Consider the following 10,552-nt stretch of genomic DNA (forward strand, 5'->3'; position numbering starts at 1 on the left):
GATTCTGCGTGTCTTTAAGATTCGCCCAAACTAATTCAAAAAAATCAGATTTATAAATGGTAATTGAAAACTAGTCATAGTTTCAAAAGTAATCAAATTTTAGCCACTTTTTATGTAAAGATAAATCTGAACGAAAATACTATTCAAAATCCGGAAAATATTCCAGCATAATATACTAGAGTTCGAATTTTTTATATGTGAACTTCCAGCATAATATACTAAAGTTACAGCATAATATACTGGAGTTACAGCACAATATACTGGAAGTTCATACACAGGTGCTCCAATCTCCAGTATACTATACTGGAACTTTCTGTGTGCTGAAGTTCCAGGTTCATACACATGTGCTCCAATCTTCAGTATATTATGCTGGAATTTTCTGTATGCCGGAGTTCCAGCATAATATGCTAGAAGTTCATCAGGGGCGGACCCATCTTATAGTAAGGGGTTCAGTTGAACCCGCTTCGTAATTAATTATTTTCAGCTGTATATTTCATCAGAAAATCATGAAAGAAGACTGATTATAAAACATGAACCCATTTGACCCAAAAAGAAGCTGCGGAGTAGTGGCAAAGAGGTTACATAATGGGCCAGAGGTCACATGTTCGAATGTTCGCCGAAGCGGCAGGCTTTTATGTGCTCCACAATTTGTTTTATGTTCCACTCCTCACTTTGTTATACACGTACTCACTATTTTACCTATTACTTACCTTTTTCGCTCATCGCCTATTGTTTACCTTGCTATTTTCTATTTTGTCTTCTTTTCCTATTTCTCTTTATATTTTTTTCTTTTTATATCCATAATAGCTATTCTTATTAAACTTTATTTTACTTCATACAAAAAAAAAAAAAAAAGAGCCTTTCCATAAAGTGAATTTTGGTTCTCCCAATCATAATTTCTTCTAAAACGTGAGAGTGCTTTGTTGAGATTATTTGTAATTTTTTAATTTAATGAGTTTAGTTTATATATATTAAACTCAGACCCCATTTGTGAGATGTCACTGAGTTATTGCAGTTTATATATGTTAAGATTGTCAATTTGTGTTATACTAAAAATTTTAGTTTAGTGTATAATTTTGTCACGACCCAAATCGATGGGCCGCGACGGGCACCCGGTACCTTACTCAACTGAGTACCAACGTAACGTATCTTTTCGTATCTTACTATTATAGGTAAATGAGCCGGAAAGGCTATCGTGAGATAAGTAGAATAAAATATAAGGAAACACTCAACATTTGAGGACCCAACATGTAATACAAACTTATACATATGACATACGAGCCTATAAGACCAAAATGATCACTCGTACACTAAACATAGGCCGACAAGACCATATAATCTTTCACGTACATGACATATGTCTACAAGCCTCTAAGAGTAGATAAGCACCATAAAGGTCGGGACAGGGCCCCGCCATACTAATCAATACATGACCAAATCATACTGACCAAATAAGCAACTCTGGAGCAAATGGAGCGCATCAACACCTTCCGCCGAGCTGATAGCCTATTTGGAGGACTCTCAACCTGTCTATCGGGACCTGCGGGCATGAAACACAGCGTCCCCATGCAAAAGGAACGTCGGTACAAATAATGTACCGAGTATGTAAGGAATGAAAATCAGTATAAAAAAAAAGACATTGAGAAACATAGAGTAAAAGACTCAACATGTAAGTCTGAATATCTCTATGAATCATTTCGTATTTATAATGTCATGTATATGGATATAAATGTCATACCATGCATAGGTATATGCGTTCATAACATCATCAAGCCTCTGAGGGTATCTCATCATATCATCTCGGCCACTGTGGGCAAATCATCAATGTATACCAGCTGATCAGGTGGTGGTGCGTATATAACACCATAACCTTTTCTCATATCCCATATACATATAATATATGCATATATAACGCCATCTGGCCATGGGTCAATGTACATGTATAAATGCATGAAATGCATAAGAAGTGCGTTAATAAGATTTTTCGGAATGTCATAAGATCAATATGGCTTTCGAATAACTTTATCAACTACATATTTTTCTGAGACCCATGGACAGAAGATATAATAATAAAATACACGGAAAATCAAGAATATAGACACCCCTAATATTTCTATGAATAGAGTCATTTATGAAAGTTGCGTATTTTGCTCGTTTCGTTTGTATCATTTGGATCATGCCAAAAGGAAAGAAGGGATAGCCTTAACATACCTGAACCGATTCTCTTGACAATCCTTCCAACACTCGACAATCGCGACAAAACACGTGACGGCAAGATCGGAGTAGGAAAAAATTCGTATGATATTCTTGAGAAAGATTGCACTGTACTCCCTTAGAATCGCAAATCCCATTGCTATTTACGTGATAATCTCGTATGAATTCTCTGTTGAAGCCTCACCCGTTACTTAGTAGATGCAAAACATCTCCATTTGGTGAATTAAAGAGAAGCCTTTTGTATTAGTAGGTGTGGCCCCAGTTATGTATGATTTAGCCACAAGAATTTCTCTAATTTTGCCGCCTTGCTACATGAGTTAAGACTCATTGTTCAAGACCTCTTTGGCTGCCACATTCCCATAACCCACGTGAATTGTCCCTTTATTCTTATCCAAGATCTCACTTAAATAATTATCCACAAACGTTTAATTAATTTGTTAATTTTCCACTCAAATCAATAATTATCCAATTATCCATATAATTAAGAATTATCTCAAATTACTTAAAATACTACTCATTTTTAACATACTTTATACACCTTACTATCATGGTCATGTGGTACCTTGTATGGCACTAGTCCATAAATACGGGGTATTATAGCTTGGACCGTATTTTATCTCAAAATATCAAATTTTGACGAAACTCATTTTCTTCGATTTGCTTACTCTCTCACCTTCACGAATTTACTTATCACTTGTTTGAAATAGCATAATACTTATAATCTCAAAATAATCTCATTCCCGAGCTTACGTTGATTAACTTACGACGAAACTTTAACGTACGAAAATGCAGGATGTAACATCTCATTTTCGAGCTTTCATCAATTTACTTATGGCGTACTTTCACGTACGAAAACATGGGGTGTAACATCATTCCCCCCTTTGGAACATTCATCCTCGAATGTTGACTGATGCACTTATCATTTTCATAACCTATGTCTTTCGAATAATTTAATACTCTTCTTGCCATCTAGGCAACTGTTCTGTGAATAAATCCAAAGGTCAGGACATTCCCCCATTTAGGCCTCTTTCTCATACCACGACTTGAGGTCAGAATTCTTTCAATCTCGTAACTATTGCTACCTTCCATCATGCAGTCGGTACGACTTTGTCTTTGTATGTGTGCCTATGTGACCCTTCTCTCATTTTTCATCCAGCTTTTAGCTAATCTCTTGACCTCACTTTGTGAACATATACAGAATTATGACAAGTTGTACCTTTGGGCGTCTATGGCTTTACTACATCTAAGTAGGTCATACTATACCATACTCTTACTTCGTTTTACTGTTACTGAGGTCTGCTATCAAACTCCAGGTTACTCTCGTTGCTTATCCTATATGTATAAATCTAAGTTCTTTAATGCTTCCTTATTACTGTTCATCTTAAGAATGATGGCCTAATCTCATCTCATACTTTGTAACTTTTATCCATCCACTGTTGATTCACCTCAATATTGATCTACAATCTACCATTGATAACTTGAAACCTCTCGCGTAGTTACTAAGGCTCATGTTGCATCGAGGAATATTTGAAGTAATTTTCCTGATCCACTTGGGGGGCGATACCATACTTTCATAACCGTTTTTCATAGCATCCCAATAATCTCGTGCCGTCCGCGAAATCTTTTTTTTTTCTTTCAAATCATTACTCAATCGAAGGCCCAAATGTCATCATTTATCTATCACAATTACACCCTTATTCTACTATCAGGACAGCATTCCATCTCTTCTAAATGTTATTAGTCTTAGACTCCTTTGAGTTTATTCAGGCTATACTGAAGTTTCTATAACTTAGAGAAACCATTAGCTCTCTTATTTTCCTGGCTTAACCCCGAGGACTTATCCATTCTCGTCACCTTCTCACTCGTATTTCCTTATCCTTACCAATGTCTTCCTAAAACCTTGTCGCTCTACCATATTTTAGCTTAAGACCTACACATATCTATTTATACAACTCGCAATCTTTCTTCAACTTGCTTGCACTATAGATTTTCTTATGTTATTCTGGAACATCAAGCGAGACATCACATCGTCTCTAACTTTTTTTTACTCTCTTAACTAGACCTCTCGATACCTAGAAACCATAGGCTAGAAAATATGCCATTGACGACGCTGCTATCATTCCTGAATACTGAATCCCCACGCTTCTAGCCTTTTATCCGGAGTATCGACTATACACAACCTTCTGCATGTGAGTATCTCGTACGTTGTTCACCTTTACCTTACTTACCTTAAAATCTCACATCACATCTTCTATTTCTTTCATGACCTCCCTTCCACATAGGTATAATTCATATCCACAACTTGAAGCTCTATTATAATACTTGCACCTCTGGTGTATACATGATCCGGTGGGAGCTTCATACTGACTTCTTATGAGGCTGGTACTCTTCTAACTGGCTTTCTTGTAGAGCCGTTATAAAGTATGGTTGTTGTACTATCTTTCTTGTACCTCTTGTAGCAACCCCTTTGGGAGGGTACTACTTACGAAACAAATCTAATTTACTACTTACAACATTAAGAAGATATTAATTTAAAAAATATTCAGAATAATTTAGTAGCAAAAATAGGCCCATGCGATGAGGTCCAAAGTACAATATTTTTTTTAAAAAATACTCTTCATAATTTTATTTTATTTTTAAAAATAAAATACAATGTCAAAATATCAACATAAGGTGATATAACCCTTTTTGAATAGTCAACATCACTGCGAATTTGTATTGTACATAAATTTCAAACTATCGGGTATAAAGAGAAAAATTAGTTTTCTCCTTTGTACATATATATAAGACAAAGTGTAAATTCAACATATTACAAGACTTGAGTTATTAACACACTCTAAAACAGCAAAATAAGTTACCAAATTTAAGTTACAAGATTTTGGTCTTAAGATCCAACAAGCCTCCAAATAACATACATAAGTGTGACATATATATCATGTACATGTCCCAAAACTATACAAAATCATGGTACATATGAAAATGTGATCTCCATAAGTGCTTCCGAAAAGACTACTTCATAAGGTCGTCTTCAAATTTTATCCCGTACATTACCTATGATAGAAAACAACTATCGCTAAGCATAAAGCTTAGTGGCGTATAAACTTTGGGGGCTTGGATCCATTAACTTCTCCAATTCCCATTTTTAGTCATAGGTAGCTCAAATGAAATATAATTTAAAACAAGTGAATAAATATATCAAAAGTATCAAATATCAACCCTTGAAGTGTTTCTAATTATCAATAACTATGTTCAATATTCAAGAGTTGAGAAAGCATATACTATCAATCCAAGAGAGTTTGTCAGATATCTATTTTTCGCCCAATATGTATGTCATGCCATCACACTAAGCAAATTCAGATATCAAGATGGACTGAAGCCCCAAATCAAGTTGGGTCAAAACCCAATAGTCAAAAGAATCAAGAACCATATTAAAAATGGCTTCCTAGTTCGTACTTAACACAGACAAGTTCCCAAATTTAAGACGAACTACAAATCCAAAGTCAAGATAGAAAAAGATTCAAATCAAGAGGCATGCCAAGATGAGTGATAAAATCACTGCCACAAGAAGGACAAAGTCCCAACAAGAATGCAAAATGACCAAGCAAATCCATACGAGTGGACGATTTAGCAAATATCTTACAATACTTGATATAACACGAATACGACGATATAAATTGAAGACAAGAAAAATGAAATCTACATATAGATGTTTTACCTCTTCATCCTTGGCGTTTTTTCACGTCATCGATGACCCTTACTTGCCTTGCGTTAATCCTTCTGTATCAAGGATAACAAAATTCCTTACTCACAAGGGTGGCACTTAGTGTAACTGGCACACATAGTCCCTTGAGCTTAACTTTGCTCACATTGCTTGCTTTAGAGAAGCGTCTTCCTGAATGACTTTTAAAGGTTATTAATCTGCCGTCCATTCTATTATCGCTGGAATGCAATCTGAACTTCTCATGATACCGACTATTATCAAATCACTCAGTTCCTAATTCATGTTTAGTTTATCTTGTTCACCAGCCCATACTGATTTGTATTACTCTGGGGTCTAACTTTTCCTTCTGGTAATCACGCTAGAGTCACGAACTTATTTCTCGAAATGAGGATATGACTTTATGGCCTATACCCTTTTGTTATCTCAAGGCTTGTCACCTCTCATCTTTTCCTTCACTTCCGTTGTCATCCATGTATCACATCTTACTCGTAATGCTTCATTAACTCTCTTCTTATTTCCCTGCTAATATTTATGTCTATCACTTTATTCTGAAAACTTCAACAAGATATTTTTTTTGCTTTTGGCTCCCTTACTCCATCCACTGGCCCTTCGGGTTGCCTAACGTTCTCTCTCTACTAGGGACGGGAGTCATACTAAGATAATATTTGTCACTTTTAGGCTTCTAGTGACTATCTTTGTAGTACTCATATCTAGTTGTACTATTTTAGAGTGCACCATCTAGGTGTCTCACAAGGAGATCTATTAGCACATTTGCAATATTCTTCAGAAATGTCAACTAACGCAAATAATTCATCCATCATTTTGGGTTACTCTAACCCCAGCCGGATCATGATATCACGTTCTTCTCTTAAACTATATTTGTTAGCTCCCGTAGGGCATAACTGAGATGGGTGTGGCCGATTGTACATACATATGTTATTGTTGAAGGTAACTCAAAAGGCTTATATTTCTCTGCCTGAATTGTAAATACTAATAATCTTCATTAACTGGGCGCCACGTACCCTTCTTCACCTTGCTTCTTTTACTTGTTGAAACTTGTATCTACCTTCTAAATCTCTCATTTCTTTTCATCATATGGGTGGATATATATTCTTATCTTAAGGCTCCTTATCAAGAAGCTTTACATGTATTAGTACATACATATCTATTGAAGACCTTACATTTACTTATCATAAGTATCATGCAAAAATCGAGTTCCTCTGACCCAACTCTTCTACGGCCACAGTCAATCTCTTACCAGCTGTCTTTTGGATGTATGTATCGTCTTATTATGAATAAAATAGAATTTAGGAGTCTGAATTCTTATAAGTGAGCTCTACTACACGATCTAGAGTAAAAAGAAAGATTGACAGTCCTAAATGCCCTGTAGTCTTCTGCTTATAAGTGTGGTGCACAACACACCCATAAACAAGACTCTACTAGACACGGCTTGTAGACTCCCTAGGACAGAACTGCTCGGATACTATTTTTGTCACGACCCAAACCAATGGGCCGTGATGGGCACCCAGTACCTTACTCAACCGAGTACTAACGTAACGTATCTTTTCGTATCTTACTATTATAGGTAAATGAGCCGGAAAGGTTGTCGTGAGATAAGTAGAATAAAACATGAGGAAACAGTTAACATTTGACGACCCAACATGTAATACAAACTTATACATATGACATATGGGCCTATAAGACCAAAATGATCACTCGTACACTAAACAAAGGCCGACAAGACCATACAATCTTTCACATATATGACATATGTCTACAAGCCTTTAAGAGTAGATAAATACCATAAAGGTCGGGAGAGGGTCCCGCCATACTAATCAATACATGACCAAATCATACTGACCAAATAAGCAACTCTAGAGCAAAATGTAGCGCACCAACACCTTCCGCTGAGCTAATAGCCTATTTGGAGGACTCTCAACCTGTCTATCGGGACCTGTGGGCATAAAACATAGCGTCCCCAGGCAAAAGGGACGTCAGTACAAATAATGTACCGAGTATGTAAGGAATAAAAATCAGTAAATAAAAGACATAGAGAAACATGGAGTAAAAGACTCAACATGTAAGTCTGAATAGCTCTGTGAATCATTTCATATTTATAATGTCATGCATATGCGTATAAATGTCATACCATCAAGCCTCTGGGCATCCCATCATATCAACTCGGCCACTGTGGGCAAATCATCAACGTATACTAGCTGATCAAGTAGTGGTGCATATATAACGCCATAACCTTTTCTCATATCCCATATACATATAATATACGCATATATAACGTCATTTGGTCATGTGTCAATGTACATATATAAATGTAATGCATAAGAAGTGCGTTAATAAGATTTTCGGAATGTCAAAAGATCAATATGCCTTTCGGATAACTTTATCAACTACATATTTTTCTGAGACCCATGAACAGAAGATATAATAATAAGACACATGGGAATCAAAAATATAGACACCCCTAGTATTTTTATGAATAGAGTCATTTATGAAAGTTGCGTATTTTGCTCGTTTCGTTTGTATCATTTGGATCATTCCAAAAGGAAAGAAGGGATAGCCTTAACATACCTGAACCGATTCTCTTGACAATCCTTCCAACACCCGACAATCACGACAAAATATATGATGGCAAGATCGGAGTAGGAAAAAATCCGTATAATATTCTTGAGAAAGATTGCGCCGTACTCCCTTAGAATCGCAAATCCCGTTGCTATTTACGTGATAATCTCGTATGAATTCTCTGCAGAAGCCTCACCCGTTACTTAGTATATGCAAAACATCTCCATTTTGTGAATTAAAGAGAAGCCTTTTGTATTAGTAGGTGTGGGCCCCACTTATGTATGACTTAGCCACAAGAATTTCTCTAATTTTGCCGCCTTGCTACATGAGTTAAGGCTCATTGTTCAAGACCTCTTTGGCTGCCACATTCCCATAACCCACGTGAATTGTCCCCTAATATACCTATCCAAGATCTCACTTAAATAATTATCCACAAACTTCTAATTAATTTGTTAACTTTTCGCTCAAATCAATAATTACCCAATTATCCACATAATTAAGAATTATCTCAAATTATTTAAAATACTACCCACTTTTAACATACTTTATATACCTTACTATCATGGTCATGTGGTATCTTATATGGCACTAGTCCATAAATACGGGGTATTATAGTTTGGACCGTATTTTATCTCAAAATGTCAAATTTCGACTAAACTCATTTTTTCGATTTGCTTATCATGTCAACTTTCACGAATTTACTTATCACTTGTTTGAAATAGCATAATACTTATAATCTCAAAATAATCTCATTCCCGAGCTTACGTCAATTAACTTACGACGAAACTTTAACGTACGAAAATGCGGGATGTAACATCTCATTTTCGAGCTTTCATCAATTTACTTATGACGTACTTTCACGTACGAAAACATGGGGTGTAACAAATTTCTTTTACTTTAAGCGTTTGTATCAATTAGTTTATCAATTAGTTTAGTTCATAACTCCTTTTTTTTTTAACTTTTTTTTGTTTTTAAATACTTATTATATTATATATCTTATAGTTATAAGAAATTTAAGTTGGTTAAATATTTTTTTGTTAAAATTTATAAATTTATAAATTTGTTGAAGTAAATTTGTTAATATATATATAGATAAAATTTTAAAAATTAAAAGTAAATAGGTTTTTTAAATAAAAAATTCACCTTTGATTGAAAAAGAGCGTCAATGACTTTATTTTGAGGTCACGTGATGAACAAAACTAAGTAGTGAGTAAATTGTATTTATCGCACCGGCTTATACAAGTGGCTACCATGCTCTTTGATTGAACCCGCTTGTGTAAAATTCTGGGTCCGCCACTGAAGTTCATACATAAGTGCACCAATCTCCAGTATATTATACATAAAAAATTTCTGTGTTACAACAAAATAGTAATTATTTTTAATATCCGAAAACTGACTAGTCCGTGTTATTTTCACTAGTTACTTATGTATTATACCAGTAAGTTCAAAGTTGCGGGGGTATAGTTGAAAAAATGTATTCCTGGCTCATTTGTCTTAACTGTTTAATTAACTTCATCCAATATATTTGAACTAGTAACGGACAATTTTATAATAAATGCCCAAAGACAACATACAAAAACAGAAACATCATCACGTGAATCTGATTACTTGTTTACTGATACAAGCAGCTCTGCACTTCAAAGAAATCCATTAATTAAATCAGATAATTACAGGGATCAATTTCAAGCACTCATCATCGGCAATTGTTTGCCTTGGTCCGTAAGCCGAGGTGAAATAAGGAATTTGATTTAGTCGGTGCGACGTACCATTGCAATCCATACTTTTGTGACATTTGATATTGTTTTCGCATAAATATGCACTCTCCGTTCCAATTTATGTGAATCTGTTTGATTGAGCATGAAGTTTAAGAAAAAATAGACACTTTTAAAATTTGTGGTGTTAAACAAGTCAAAAAGGAACCCAGAGTAATTGTGTGGTTATAAAAACTTCTTATTAAGGGTAGAATTGTAAGTTTAAGTTAAATTATTTCCAAATTTAGAAATGAGTCATTCTTTTTGGAGCGTACCAAAAAGAAAATAG

The sequence above is a fragment of the Nicotiana tabacum genome, chromosome 19 (assembly GCF_000715075.1).
Source record: "Nicotiana tabacum cultivar K326 chromosome 19, ASM71507v2, whole genome shotgun sequence".
NCBI lineage: Eukaryota > Viridiplantae > Streptophyta > Magnoliopsida > Solanales > Solanaceae > Nicotiana > Nicotiana tabacum.